The sequence below is a fragment of the Bufo bufo genome, chromosome 3, assembly GCF_905171765.1.
Source record: "Bufo bufo chromosome 3, aBufBuf1.1, whole genome shotgun sequence".
Taxonomy (NCBI): Eukaryota; Metazoa; Chordata; class Amphibia; order Anura; family Bufonidae; genus Bufo; species Bufo bufo.
Genome location: NC_053391.1, coordinates 518,681,847 through 518,698,681, shown reverse-complemented (window position 1 = coordinate 518,698,681; position 16,835 = coordinate 518,681,847). Strand labels below are relative to the sequence as shown.

The following is a 16,835-nucleotide window of genomic DNA, read 5'->3' as shown; positions in this document are numbered from 1 at the left end:
GGGAATATGTATTTATGGATGTTTTAATACACTAATCCCAAATTTAAAAAAAAAAAGACGACCTGCTCCCCAATACTGTACAGTATATAGATGTTTTAAAGTCATCCCAAAGGAATGTGTAAGTACTAGATATGAGGTTTTCAATTTAATGCATTTAAAGTAAATAATAATAATAATAATAAAAATCAAATTAACCATCAAAACCAGAGACAGTAGAATTATATATTCCCCCATAATAATAAAGAGACACAGCTGTCCCATGCAACGGGACCCTGGAGCTTGAGAGGGCCCCAATATGGTAATGTGTGATGGTTGGGGTAGTCCTGTTACAGATTTGGACCCAGGAACTCAAAATCACCCATTTGAGAGCCTCTTGACTTTTATAAGGGGATTACATATCCATGTTACAGATTCATATTCTCACAGATCTCAATGCAGCCCAAAAATGCAGATTTGTAACATTTATTAATGCTCCAGATTTTTTGGACGCCACTGAAAATGGAAAATGGATGTGAAAAGCTATTTTCCTGTCGATTTATTCAGTGTAAAGCAAATCATGCTGGAAAATTACCAGCGAACTGATCTAAACTGCTATCACCATCTTCAGAGCACACTGCCCACCCTATAATTTTACAAATGCATAACAACAGTGGTAGAAGGGAGCAGGAATTATGGGTCCTTATTGTCTTTATCTGAGTTTGAGGTTACTGACATGTCTGAAATGTGTACATTGAGATAGGTAGATAGATAGATAGGTAGATAGATAGATAGATAGATAGGTAGATAGATAGACAGATGGATAGAGAAAAACTGTAGAAAATAGTAAGACAGAAGGATAGACAGACACTACATAATAGTAACACAGAACAGAAGAGAATAGTAATATAGATATGAGATAGATAGATAGATAGATAGATAGATAGATAGATAGATAGATAGATAGATAGATAATTGATAGATACAGATAAATATGAGTTAGATAGATAGATAGTATCCAAAAAAGCTAATGATGAGGCAGCCCTCCAAATTCAGTAAAGGGTGTTAGACCCATTAATTTCCCCAGTCGCAACGTTTCAGCCCAGCTCAATGAGGCCTTTGTCAAGCAATAGAATGATGTCATGTGCAAACCTTAAATACCCACAAGTCAATTATAATACATGATTGAATAATTATCAATAAGCACGATCCAGTGAAAATGCATTCATAAACGTGAATCCATAATTAGAAATATACACGATCAATGTGTATCATATTCAGTATCTCATAAGTTGCCCTAAAATACAGATAAATTGATTGAAAAAAAGTATAATAAAGTGCCCAGTGCATAAATAATTAATGACCTCCCCTGTGCCTCATGCAATTATTCTAAAATCACAAATAGCAACAGCTGCATTGTAAAAAAGTTCATCCTTTACACCTACTACATGGTTGGTGGTTCCAGTGGGAGCGATGGCGTCCCCAGCTGTGCAGTGCGCACGTCAGAGCGATCCTGCAGCTTCCACCCGCGCTCGCCAGGGCGTATATCAAATGATCCTAGAGCATCATCACACAGTCACGTGAACGCTCCCAGGAACTTGCAGTTACGTAAAGGAGAGGAGGGGAAGAAGCGGGCGGTCACCTGACCAGCATTGTCACCTGACTGGGCCGTACATGTTAGCGAACATAAATCATAATATGGCCAGAATAAGGAACACCCACATCGGACATAATACCTAAACAAACTGTCATATATATATATATATATATATATATATATATATATATATATATATATAAATTAATAGTGAAATAATGTAAGGCACACGACTTGTGAGCAGAAATAGAGAAAACATTCCCATTAATAGAATGAAGCACTAAGTGTTGCGGGTTCAAAAAAGTAATACAAAAATATAAGGGGAAGAAGCTAACCATTATCCATGGCCAGGCAACTACCCCTATAGAGGAATGTGAAGGTGAGGGTTGGGTGGAGGTACAGACCAGTGTCAATAGCTGAGTCCCTCACACCTATTATGGCCTCCTGGGGGGTGGCACAAGTTCATGTCACCCCACATGTGGCCAAATTCTACATCCCAACACAATCAAAGTGTAGTATATGTTTGTTATTATTTAACATCCCTGATCAGGGTACTGTTATAACATTGAACCCACCGTCACAACAAATAAAAGTGCATCCTAATAAAAGGTATGCTGGTCAGAAACCCATGTGCCTTAGAGGTGATAATCCTAAAAGGTGTTCCAATTGAGGTCCATGAAGAACAGCTAAATAAACGAAAAATGTAGATCATACAAAAATCTGGTACCAGCAGGATGTAGTGGTGATGAAGAGACAAAGGTGATGAATATCTGTATAGAAAAAAAGAAAAATGTAAAAAAGACGAATCAATAGAAAACTGTGATATCTCAACAAGTTAACATCATTCATAACATCCTACAGTTTGTCTGGATGAAGAAATTCTACCACAGGAGACTATAGCAACCAAATAACTCTAACCAAATAGACCCCATTTAAATTCTGTATTGAGACCCTTTGGTCTAAGAGTTTGTAACCGGTAAATCCATTGAATCTCTTTTCGCTTGAGTACCAACTCTCTATCCCCACCTCTCTTAAGGGGTGGGACATGATCCGACATTCTGAACTTAAGATCCTTCTCCTTATGACTCAACTCAACAAAATGCTTAGGAACTGGTAGATCCTTTCTTTTTTGTCGTATTGTGTATCTGTGTTGGTTTACTCTTGTCTTGAGGTCCCAAGTGGTCTCTCCGACATAGAGTAAGTCACAAGGGCACTGAAGCAGATAAACCACATACATGCTGTCACAAGTTAGAAAATGGCAGATGTCATGACGAGTTCCCAATGTGGAGTGAACAAAAGAGTGTCCCTTTAACATATCAAACAAGGGTAACAGCCCAATCTCTTTGTACTGATATAAGTCTGCACAGCTCCCCTTTTAGATATATCTGCTTTTACCAATTTGACCCGTAAATTGGGTGGGCGGCAATATGACATCAACGGCGGTATAGTGAGTTCATTGATGTGTTTCAAGTTACTGGTAAAAATTGGCCAGTGTTTTCTGATAATGCTACTAATCAGATTACTCTGTTCATAAAAAGTAGACACAAAGGGTACACGTGTAACGGACTCTTGTCTTGTTTTGTCTCCAAATGTTGATAAGTCATTGCATTCGATAAGTGCTTGTGTATGATTTTGGAGGGGTAGAATCTAATAGGCAGTCTATTGGGATCCTGTACAATTCGCTTGATCCTCAAAAACTGATCAAACGGTAAAGCATTGATTGTTGATCTAGGGTGACAGCTCTCATATCTCAATAGATTGTTACAGTCAGTAGGTTTAGTGTATAGATCAGTACTTAAATGGCTGTCTGTAACATATACTGTTGTGTCTAGAAATTGAACCCGTTCTTTAGATGATGTCAATGTAAAACTAATGTCAGGATCAATGTGATCCAAAAAGTGATGAAAACTGTGTAACATAGATTCATCACCAGTCCAAATGAATAAAATGTCGTCTATGTATCGCCACCACCCCAACACATGGTTGAAGTGGTGGGATACATAGATATGGTTCTCCTCAATGGCTGCCATGAATATATTTGCATACGTGGGCACCACATTAGACCCCATGGCGGTCCCATGTAATTGCAAATAAAAGTGATACATAAAAGCAAAGTAATTGTGTTGTATAACTAGGTTAAGTAGATCAATAATGAACTCTTTATCTTATGTGGTGTAATGGCTGGAATCCAAACATCTTTGGACCGCTGCAATGCCCCTGTTATGGTCGATAGAGTTGTATAAACTAGTAACATCAAAGGACGCCAATATGCAGTGTGAGGGTAATGTGATATTTGCAACTTTGTCTAAGAAGTCTCCTGTGTCCCTAATGTAGGATTTAGTATTAACTGCATAATCACGTAGAAGTTTATCTAGAAAGATAGCAATATTAGAGAAGATGGATCCTCTTCCAGAGATAACGGGGCGACCTGGTGGATTTACAAGTGATTTGTGTATCTTAGGTAAGATATACAATAGAGGTGTTTTGGGATGTGTCATCAATAGATAAGTGTAAAGATCTACATCTATAATCCCACCTAATTTGGCGGCATCCAACTTCTGTTTGATTAACCTCATGAACCCCCTAAACATTAACATCTCGCAACTGTCGCTCAATTTCTGTGATATACCAAGATGTATCCATTACAGCAGCACCGCTTTTTGTCGGCTGGCTTTATAGGTAACTTGTTGTTATTACACAATTCAGTAATGGCGTCAATATCAGCAGCGGACATATTCGGATGTCTCAAAGGTGTTGCAAGATATTTCTGTTTGAGAGATTCAATATCAAGAATCTAAGCCTTAATGAATGTATCCAGGGCTGGTGAATTAACATGTGGAATGAAGTCACTCTTAAGATGTAAATTTACCAGCACTGGATATATTCATTATTGCTGTGACTATAAAGCCAGCCGACAAAGGTGGTGCTGTGGTTGTAATGGATACATCTTGGTATATCACAGAAATTGAGCGACAGTTGGGTGATGCTAATGTTTATAAACGCTTACCGTATGATCCTAAATTTGACATCATGAGGTTGATCAAACTGAAGTTAGATGCTGCCAAATTTGGTGAGATTATAGATGTAGTTCTTTACACTTATCTATTGATGACACATCCCAAAACACCTCTATTATATATCTTACCTAAGATACACAAATCACTTGTAAATCCACCAGGTCGCCCCGTTGTCTCTGCAAGAGGATTCATCTTCTCTAATATTGCTATCTTTCTAGATAAACTTCTACGTGATTATGCAGTTAATACTAAATCCTACATTAGGGACACAGGAGACTTTTTAGACAAAATTGCCAATATCACATTACCCTCACACTGCATATTAGCGTCCTTTGATATTACTAGTTTTTACACCTCTATCGACCATAACAGGGGCATTGCAGCAGTCCAAAGATGTTTGGATTCCAGCCATTACACCACATAAGGTAAAGAGTTCGTTATTGATCTACTTAACCTAGTTCTACAACACAATTACTTTGCTTTTATGAGTCACTTTTATTTGCAGTTAAGTGGGACCACCATGGGGTCTAATGTGGTGCCCACATATGCAAATATATTCATGGCAGCCATTGAGGAGGACCATGTCTATGTATCCCACCACTTCAACCGTATGTTGGGGTGGTGGCAATACATAGACAACATTGTATTAATTTGGACTGGTGATGAATCCATTTTACAGTTTTCATCACTTTTTGAATTACATTGACCCTGACATTAGTTTAACATTGACATCTAAAGAACAGGTTCAATTTCTAGACACAACAGTATATGTTACAGACAACCATTTAAGTACTGATCAATACACTAAACCTACTGACTGTAACAATCTATTGAGATATGAGAGCTGTCACCCTAGATCAACAATCAATGCTTTACCGTTTGATCAGTTTTTGAGGATCAAGCGAATTGTACAGGATCCCAATAGACTGCCTATTCGATTCCAAGAAATGTCACAATAACTTAGACAGAGAGGTTGCCCCTCCAAAATCATACACAAGCACTTATCGAATGCAATGACTTATCAACATTTGGAGACAAAACAAGACAAGAGTCCGTTACACGTGTTCCCTTTGTGTCTACTTTTTATGAACAGAGTAATCTGATTAGTAGCATTATCAGAAAACACTGGCCAATTTTGACCAGTAACTTGAAACACATCAATGAACTCACTATACCTCCGTTGATGTCATATTGCCGCCCACCCAATTTACGGGTCAAATTGGTAAAACCAGATATATCTAAAAGGGGAGCTGTGCAGACTTATATCAGTACAAAGAGATTGGGCTGTTACCCTTGTTTGAGTTGTGTTAATTGCTCATATATGTTAAAGGGACGCTCTTTTGTTCACTCCACATTGGGAACTCGTCATGACATCTGCCATTTTCTAACTTGTGACAACATGTATGTGGTTTATCTGCTTCAGTGCCCTTGTGACTTACTCTATGTCGGAGAGACCACTTGGGACCTCAAGACAAGAGTAAACCAACACAGATACACAATACGACAAAAAAGAAAGGATCTACCAGTTCCTAAGCATTTTGTTGAGTTGAGTCATAAGGAGAAGGATCTTAAGTTCAGAATGTCGGATCATGTCCCACCCCTTAAGAGAGGTCGGGATAGAGAGTTGGTACTCAAACAAAAAGAGATTCAATGGATTTACCGGTTACAAACTCTTAGACCAAAGGGTCTCAATACAGAATTTAAATGGGGTCTATTTGGTTAGAGTTATTTGGTTGCTATAGTCTCCTGTGGTAGAATTTCTTCATCCAGACAAACTGTAGGATGTTCTGAATGATGTTAACTTGTTGAGATATCACAGTTTTCTATTGATTCGTCTTTTTTACATTTTTCTTTTTTTTCTATACAGATATTCATGACATTTGTCTCTTCATCACCACTACATCCTGCTGGTACTAGTTTGGGATTTTTGTATGATCTACATTTTTCGTTTATTTAGCTGTTCTTCATGGACCTCAATTGGAACACCTTTAGGATTATCACCTGTAAGGCACATGGGTTTCTGACCAGCGTACCTTTTATTAGGATGCACTTTTATTTGTTGTGACAGTGGGATCATTTGATATAGGCCCTGGCGAGCGCGGGTGGAAGCTGCAGGATCGCTCTGACGTGCGCACTGCACAGCTGGGGACGCCATCGCTCCCACTGGAGCCACCAACCATGTAGTAGGTGGAAAGGATAAACATTTTTACAATGCAGCTGTTGCCATTTGTGATTTTAGAATAATTGCACGAGGCACAGGGGAGGTCATTAATTATTTATGTGCTGGGCACTTTATTATACTTTTTTCAATCAATTTATCAGTATTTTAGGGCAACTTATGAGATACTGAATATGATACACATTGATCGTGTATATTTCTAATTATGGATTCAAGTTTATGAATGCATTTTCACTGGATCGTGCTTATTGATAATTATTCAATCATGTATTATAATTGACTTGTGGGTATTTAAGGTTTGCACATGACATCATTCTATTGCTTGACAAAGGCCTCATTGAGCTGGGCTGAAACGTTGCGACTGGGGAAATAAATGGGTCTAACACCCTTTACTGAATTTGGAGGGCTGCCTCATCATTAGCTTTTTTGGATACTGTTTATGGATCTTTGCCTGAAATCCAGGAGGAATTGTACCCATCTACACTGCCGACTGAGCTGCTGCTTCTTTTTGTTTGTTGCATTAGATAGATAGATAGATAGATAGATAGATAGATAGATAGATAGATAGATAGATGATAGAATCTTTTATTTCGCTTGTAGAATATGGTAACATATTTGAGACTTGCCTTTGTACATTTTTCTAATCAGATACTAAATTTCATTATCCCTCGAATGCATTCTTTGTGTAAGGGACAATGAAAATGAGTCGGCTGAAATCTCCAATTTCAGGCTAAATCCTATCAAATGCTTGAAAGATTACAGTGCATTTCCAGAGTTCACATTCACTTGCTTGACCAGTGATTTTTGAGTGTGGTTGTTAAGAAATATATATATCTAAAGCATTTTATTTGGCCTGAACTTCCGTCCCCAGCTATTTATAAATCTAAAGTGACAGGCCAATCCACGTTTCAGCGCCAGCTCCAGTGCTTGTCTGAAAATATAAACCCTAAATCTAGATTGCCATCTTGACCCAAGAAACAAAAGTAAAAATGATAAAATATTACAGTGTCTGGAACGGAAAGTACAACAGAACCCTGCACATCTCACAGGCAGGAATAAATCTGAGTATAGCGAGGGCTTCTTGAACCTTTACTGGGGATAAAGCTTGCTGCTTCACAAATCGCGGTAAGGTGCAAATGGAACATTTATCACACCTTTTCCGAGGTTTCACATGGGGAAATAATAGAAAATGCAGCCCAATACACAGCAGGAAATACTCCCAAAAACAAGAAGATTATGCATTTTCACAGCTTGGTAATAAGGAAGAAAACAACCTCAACAGAATGTTATATGGAATTATTATGACGGTATGTCCTGGCAGTAATAATACAGGACATCACAATGACAAACGCAAGGGGGGATTTATCACTTGTGGTGGTTAGGGTGCCGGTTCTAAGTCTGTTTTTGCTGTTTGAGGTGGCATCAAATTTATGAAATGGCACACAGTAATAATATTTTAGGTGTCTGTAGAAGTGCGCCAGGGGGTTGTCTGGCGAGGAGATGCAAATTTTAGGCTGAGGTGTTCCAGACACTCTTGAATTCTAAAAGTAGCAAGGGTCACCAAATGTGTCACTTTTTTTATGCCGAAGCAGATTTGATAAATGACCCCCTCAGTGTTCTCATGCCTGTATATATAGTTAATGAGGATAGATGCAGGCAGCCTGTCATAGAGCAGGAGGGCCTAAGCAGATTGATATATAGCATTTTTCCCCAAAAACGGTTAAGTATGACTTGTCATGTATTAATTTAAAGCCCTACTCTTTCTATATTTAGGAGTCTAGTGGGTAGTCCTATTTGATGACTGACAGCAGGCTGGGTATGTAAAGAGGCTGTTAAGCACTGATTAGGTCCGCCCACTGGACTCCTACTGAATGTTTCCCATCTCCTTCTGCTCCATAACATACTGCCAGTAAATCGGACAGCACTATTACTGTGACAGGTCCACCTTACAGGGGTTGTCCAATATAAAAAATATAAAAAACTCCAAAGCTGCTCTCCGGTCCTCCTCACTGATGATGTTGTGTTCATGGCTGCAGCCAATCACTGGCCTCAGCAGTGCAAGAGACGTTACTGCTGACACCAGTGATCAGCTACAATGGTGACATGATGTGCACGGAACGGCGCTGCTGCAGCCAGGAGAGGAAACAGCAGCGGGGAAGATCGGAGCACCTAGTGACGGGAGAAGGCAGCAAATATCAGAATTTGAAAAAATTAAGTTTTACTCTTAGGCCAGATTGCAGCCTGGGTAACACCATCCATGTGTCGGCCGCATCTCCGGCCCCCTTGACCTTGCATTGAAGAGTTTTATGATGCAGTCAGTTCCCATCTGATCGTGTGTCTATTGTATTGTACTCCTATCATCATATAGAACAGAGCCGCGATCAGATAGGAACTGACTGCATCATAAAACACAGTTCGGGTCAGAGGAGTCGGGGTCAGTCGGGGGATGCAGCCAACACATGGATGGAGCTTCTGGGACCGATTACGATTGTGTGAATCAGGTCTTATAGTCCCAAAACAGCTTATTCCTACACATGAGTTAATGATGACATTTTCCCCTTTCTTCAAAAAGAAAATGTTGGTAACTCTGTTTCGTGGCTTGTGGTTTATTCACAATTAACATGGGAATTTATTATTATTCTTGAGCAAAGTATGAATATTTCCATTATTTTCTATAAATATACAAAACTGGAAAAAAAAAAACAACACACTTTTATTCTATAGATTGTAGAGGGCAATGTCAGATCTGTCCCTAAACCCAACTTAGTCTGGGTTTACATGTAGCTAGTCAACCATATGGCCAGTTACTGTGAGCCAAAACCACGTGTCTTTTACGTGGAGTTTTTACATGTAAAACAATATTTAACGTGTTTCGACTGTGGAAACCACGCGGCAATAACCACATCACAAAATGGATTCAGTGGAAAAAAAACAAAAACGGATAGATTTGGCGCGTTGTAGTTGGAGGCACGACACACTGCCGCTAAACATGAAACCAGCCATAAAGGGCACCATATATGCAGACTACAACAAGCTTTGATTAAGTGCCAAGGATGAGAAGCTTCCTTTGATTGGCCCACTTTGTATTTGGATCAGCAATAGAGTATCTGAAAACAAGAGGGACACCTTAAAGCTCGTAGCTTTGCCTCTTTTGGACTCCTCATTTCATCCCTTACAAGTGTAGTTTTAAATTTTAATACTTTCATTTTACATGAAAAATATGACTGATTCTATAGGCCAAAAGCACGATGCTAGTAATAGGTAAATTAAATTATTCATTCCATGATAATGTAAAATGTATATTAATAGTACACCGACGCCTTAAAAGCAGTGACACCCAGGCTGTTCTCCTGATCTACTTACTCTGTAATATATGGAGATCAGCAGACAAATGTATCCTTATCAATGCTTCATAGCGGCAGATTAAACATGTGGGGTATATTAAAGGGGTTTCCCAGGATTTTAATATTGATGAGCCATCCTAAGGATATGCCATCAAAATCTGATCAGTGGGGTCTGACATCCAGCACCCTCGACGATCAGAGTAGCTGCATCCACTGTGTACAGAGCAGATAACTAGCACTATTCCCTTTCACTTCAATGGAAGCTGCAGTAACCAGCTCTGCCCACTCCACATTGGATGGCGCTATGTACCTACTCTGAAACAACTGATAATGGAGGGTGTGTGATGGTGGACCTCTGACGATCAGATATTGATAGCCATCGATATTAAAATTCCAGGGGAAAAAAATAATTTCTGGGTGAATTATGGTTCGATACAACCTCTGAGTTGCATAGAGCGGTAATAATATACGTTATATGCCTTTAGTGTCACAGAGATATACACTTTTTTATTTTTTTTTTATTCCATTTTTCTCCTAGAAGCGCTGCCACCGATCATTAGAATGGGGGTCCTAGAAGAGTCTGAATGGAGTGGTATATACATGAGCCTTTCTGCTCCATCCAAAGGCTACGAGAATGATGGAAAAGCAGAGTACAAGCGCTCAGCTAGGTCAGGCAGCCCCACGACTGCTGCTCCATTCAATTGGAGCAGAAGGGGACCCTTTCTCATGATCGGCGGGGGTTTCTGTGGTCAGATCCCTGATACTCAGACACTGTGGATAGGGGATAGGTTGTCTTCTTGGGGCAACCCCTTTAAAGAGGTTGTGCAGCCACTACGCATTAATGACCAAAATCTGATCGGTGGGCGTCCAACTCCTGACACGCCGCTGATCAGCTGTTTGAAGAGGAGGCGGTGCTCGTGCGAGCTATACTTCCATTCCGATATTACACTGTGTATCTTCTTGGAAGTCTCAGCAACGCAGTAGAATTACAAGTGCTTGCTCCTCTCACTTGAAAGGGACGAGCACTTGTAATTACACTGCACCGCCCCTGCAAGCAGGATGACACACAGTGTAATCTTGAAGAGAAAGCAGAGCTCGAACAAGCTCTTCACACAGCTGATCAGCCCACCCATCAGATACTGATGACCTATCCAGAAGATAGGTCATCAATATGTACTGGCTGCATAAGTACCGTCAGTCTTTTTAACATGTAAGTTAATAAACATATGGATTGAAGTCTGCTGTATATCAGGGGTTAATTGGCGCCAATGACAAATTTGTCTAGATTTCATAAAGGAATGTTTTTTTTATACTCAATCACACAAAGGTCCATGTATACATAAGTCTTAATTAGATTTTATTTTATTCTATCAGAAATCATAAAAAAGCAAACAAATAAATAAATAAATAAATAAATAAATAGACACTTTCAGGATATTACTACCAATATAAAAGTTTACTTTTATGCAAAATGTACAATAGTATACACTTGTTTGTAGTTACATACCATTTTCCCCTTATTACACAAAAATGTACAATACATAAACATTTACAGTAGCACCTATTGGGATGGTCTAGGGCAGGGACGCTGAACCTGCGGCCCTCCAGCTGATGCAGAACTACAACTCCCAGCATGCCTGGAGAGCCTACAGCTATTAGGGCATGCTGGGAGTTGTCGTTTTGCAACAGCTGGAGGGCCGCAGGTTGAGCGTCCCTGGTTTAGAGTAAATTCTCATGTAGAAGATTTATCATAGACAGTCATTAGAACAGGGCCAGCAGAAATCCATATAAATACTACCAAGACAACCCCATTCACATGTATGGAATGGATTTTTCTGCAATAAATCTGCCACATGTTACCCTTAAAGTACATGTATGATATGAAGAATGAAATGAGCATGACAACATATGCATATAAGGAAAAGAGTGTAGTTACATCAATACTGTCTTGCTTAGCGTATTAATCAAAAATCGGTGAATATTTGGGGGACTCTCCATACGGCAAGGTTGAAACATAGGGTAGTAGCAAAATCTACGTGCTGAACATGTGGTTTAGTATGAGTTTTAATTTAAAGAAACAGCTCTAGGAAACGCTCAAAGGACTCGCTATAGTAACCCTCATATGCATCGCGACAAAACACAGCTTCCATATGTCAAGGCACACGACTGCTACAATAAAAAGCCTAAGAGGATCTATCCACTCGGAGAATGGCCTGCAGAGTACAGTCGTGTATGGGTCAGCCCTTTACAGACTGTTGACTAAGGCCGCATGCACACAGCTGTTGTGCGGCCGTTCCATGCATTGGGGACCACAATCCACATCCGTGCAGCGGGCCGGACCTATTCAACTTGAATGGGTCCGTGGTCTGTCCGCACCCCAAAAAAATATGACATGTCATATTTATTTGCGGTGCGGAACAACGGAAAGAAACACCACGGAAGCACTCCGTAGTGATTCCGGTGTTCCGTTCCGTGACACCGTTCCGCATCTCCGGGAATTGCGGACCCATTCAAGTGAATGGGTCCGCATCCGTGATGAGTGGTGCACACGGCCGGTGGCCCGTGGATTGCCGGCCCCCGCAATACGGCAACGTAGAGCCACTTACTGAAATTCTGTTATTTCACTAGGGTAGGTCTTACACAGCTTTGACAACTGCTTGGCCCGGCTGGAATACTTTAGGACCGTTACATACAGTATTGTCACCACTATTACTTTTTGGTCTTGCTATGGCAACAATAAAGGGGTTTTCTGAGATTTTTATACTGATGACACCCAGGATCCTGCAGATCAGCGGTTTGAGAAGGCAGCGGTGTTCCAGTGAGCGCCACAGCCAACTCTTTCCTTTTCCTAGGCAAATGACGAGACGTTCATGTGTCAGCTTAGACTTATTCAAATGATTGGGGCTGAGCGCGATACCAAGCACAGCCGCTATACAGCGCTGTGCGAAGTAAACTGCGAAAAAGGTCGCAGCACTCACAGGAGAGCAAGTGCCTTCTTAAACAGCTGATCGGCGGAAGTCCCTCTCGGAAATCCCTTTTAAGCGTTTCTGGGCCTACATCTATAACACTGCTCTCAATCCAAATAAAAGTACCTTCACCTAATACACACTGGGGGTCATTTATTATCCAGAAAAATACCTATATTAGGTGTCATTCTGGCACAGATTGTGGCGCAACGGTTAGTTGCGCCAAAATCTGCGGCATTTTCCTGCTTAAACCAGGTCCTAAAAGTGGGCGTGACGTAGGCAGGGAAGGGGACGGGTCGGAAGGCCCATCTCATTATTTTCTACATCTGTTTTAGGCTAGGAAGGTGGCTTACATTTAGATTGGCGCTGGATTGGCGCTGGTTATGAAAAGACCTGCACCTCTTCCTAACTTTGGCGGATCCACCTCCAGATATAGGGGCTATTAAGACCGGCATCTAAAACGCCGGTCTTAAAAAATGACCCCCATGGTGTGCATATACCCTAAGGGTACTTCATATGTTGCCGAAATGATGCAGATTTACTGTCGCAAAATGACAAAATCTCTGCAGCCTTTTACTGCACCAGCAAATCTCATCCACAAGCTGCAGGAAACGGACCTGTGGTGCCATGCAAAAAAGTGAAATCTGCAGCGTTTCTACAATGAAATCAGCACCAAAACACAACATTTGATGTGTTTTTTTCTGATGCAAAAAATCTGCAGCATTTTTGTAACCTGTGAATGTACCCTTATACTGCTATAATACTCCAATATTGTATTTTGCGTTGCCAAACGCTGCATGCATAAAGAATTGCCCTTTCCTTACAATTTTACTATAGAAGTGGCCAAATGCTATGTTTTTAAATTGTACTGTGGCAGCAATACCTGGACCCACTTAAAGTTCTACCGAACCAAACTTAGATAATACAGCTCTGTGGTCATGTGAGTTTGGTTCAGAAGATACAAGTGGGTACAGGGGCTAAAGCCGTAATCTGCACAATATAATGGGACTACGTCGTGGCCTTATTGTGTATTGAGCCACCACACACTTTACACTTTCCTAATAAGATATAACTGATCAGAACCACAAGAACAGATCATCCTTCGGTTAGTCATCAATATAAGACTGGTAGGGGTGGGTGTAGAGAGCTGTGGTAACCAGACACCACGCAGAGTATGGCGCTATGCCCCGTTCTGGTGCCATGCACGCTCTACAATAAGCTGATTGGTGGGACTGCTGAGAGAATCATGCCCTGTGGACGTAGTCGAGCTGTCTGAACTTACCATTCTGTTAAGGCCTCATGCACGCGACCGTTGTTTTGGTCCGCATCCGAGCCGCAGTTTTTGCGGCTCGGATGCGGACCCATTCACTTCAATGGGGCCGCAAAAGATGCGGAGAGCACTCTGTGTGCTCTCCGCATCCGTTGGTCCGTTCCGTAGCCCCGCAAAAAAAAATAGAACATGTCCTATGCTTGTCCGTTTTGCCATTTCTACAATGTTCCGCAAATTGCGGAAGGCACATGGGCGGCTTCCGTTTTTTGCGGATCCGTGGTTTGCGGACCGCAAAAAATGGAACGGTCGTGTGCATGAGGCCTAAGGCTACTTTACATGCAGCGATCTCCTTCACAATATAGGGGGGAGCAATCTTTAATGCTATTGCTTGTCCCCATAAACAATCATTGTTTGCAGGCAGCAGAGGCTGCTTAGACACCATGACCTGCTGCCGGCAAACAATCATTTAGGTGACCGCACCAACAATCTATTACCTGATGAATGAGCGCTTCACTAGTTCTTCGAGTAATTGGCGGCACCTTTACACTGCCAGATTTCACTAACGAGTGCCCGAACATTGGCCAGTGTAAAGGGGTCTTAAAAAGCCATCTGACCCTTGGGCGCATATACCTCACCAGAGTACCAGACAGCCATGGGTTTCAATGGAAGTCAGGCAATACGTTATTTCTGCTACATCACTAAGATAATCTCAAGATGGATCTGGGACCAGCTTATCATCAGGGCGTTTACACCAGAGCACCTCATTAAGGTCAATGCACAAATGTATGATCCGTTTTCTTCATGTTTGCTACTTATTCTCATTACAGAGGTGTCCGGTTTCAGGAGGAAATAGGACAATACAGGGGATCTGCCTGCAACATAAAAGTGATCATTACTTATCTGCCAGATCCAGTTCTCCCGGCCGGGATCTGTTTATCCGACTGCAGTGTGACCACTATCACCTTGGTGGTGCACGTCAGAGGCCGGTGACCGGCAGGTCAACAGATCCCAGCTAGGAGAACCGAAGGGTCTGTCAGCGGTAAGTAATGATCACTTATTCATTGCAGGCAGCTCTCCTGTCTAGTCCAGTTTCTTCCAGTAAGTGTACAACCCCTTTAAATTTAACAAAAAAGAAAAGGATCGCTATGGCTCGTGATGATTGATATTTCATCTAATGACCTCCTGTTCTGGTTTCAAAGACTGTGGTTGATCTTTTTCAGGCAGTTGTCCAATACATGTAGATCAGCTGCATTAAAGAGTGAACCTAGGATAAATCTGTGTCCGTGCCCATCTGTGCCCTGGATCCCTTGGCAGACTACAGGGTGCCATAAACAGTACTCTGTTGCCATACACCAAGCACAATAGTGGGGAATGTGGCATTTCCTTAGTCCTACTTAGGTGTTCTCATATTGCTCCCATTGTAGAACAGGTAACCAGTGAAAGTGCACAGACAATCCACGGATTACTGTAGCAGCTGCCTGCCCATGCCGCAGAACTTTTCCGCACATAACTTGACTTGCAGATTATATATGTCAATTGCAGCTTTCCTCTGCTGAATTCACCCTGTGTAATGACTTTGCCACGTACAGTATTTGCCCTGAACGTCTGTCACGTGTGGCCGTACCTTCAGAGGCTACTTACGGCATATGCCGGCCGCAGATGCCTACGACGCTGTGAGGCTCCGTGGTCGGGCCTGTCACACACTAGCAATGTGTGAATAGCATCATACTGAAAAACGGGGTTAACGTTGCCCAATTCTGGGCATTGGCCATAAATGATACGTGAATGACTTGGTAAAGCGACCTTCTAGTTACCTTCACAAAAAGCTCTTTAAAATGAACTAAAATGGCAGTATTTTTAAACATAATGAGCGAGATTAGTTTTCATGCAAAAATAAATTGTTATTTGAAACGCTTTCATCATTCAATTTACAAAGTGTCACCTATGTTTACAACGGGATGGGGCAGAGCGGTTACAGATGACATTTTCCTGCATTAACAAATAGAATTAGAGAATTAAAAAGGCAATTTATTTTAGCGTTGTGAACTGCGGACCTGCTGCCACGTCAGCCGACCGACAAATAACAATCACTGACAGCAACACAGAACTTGCTATTTTTCAGATCACCAGGAACTGTTAACCTTCTAAATACCAGGGGCCTGACATCCCAGAGGGGATTATGCTAATCCAGTTCATGACATCCAGCTCTACCACATAAGCAATCTTTATTTTACATCTCCTGACACAGTAAACACCCCCTCGATCATAGCGTGGCGGCGACAGGAGTAAGGGGGGCGGGGGGTTAAATAAGCGCGCTGTACGTTACTTGTACTCTTATATCTGTGTGCAGAATGAACGGAAATAAAACTATTCTAGGTCTGCGGGTTTCTTTTTTTCTTCTTCATGTAACTTAATAACTTGTGCTATTTATTCCTTTAAAGAGGATCTGATTAGAAATATAGAACATTTTATATCTAGGTGTCTAT

General features: G+C 41.2%; 1 protein-coding gene across 1 annotated transcript in view; it reads right to left on the bottom strand.

Moving 5' to 3' along the window:
* Positions 1-16,835, bottom strand: part of PCDH9 (protocadherin 9) — a 71,074-nt gene that overhangs the window by 46,635 nt on the left and 7,604 nt on the right. The gene's annotated exons all lie outside the window — the stretch shown is intronic.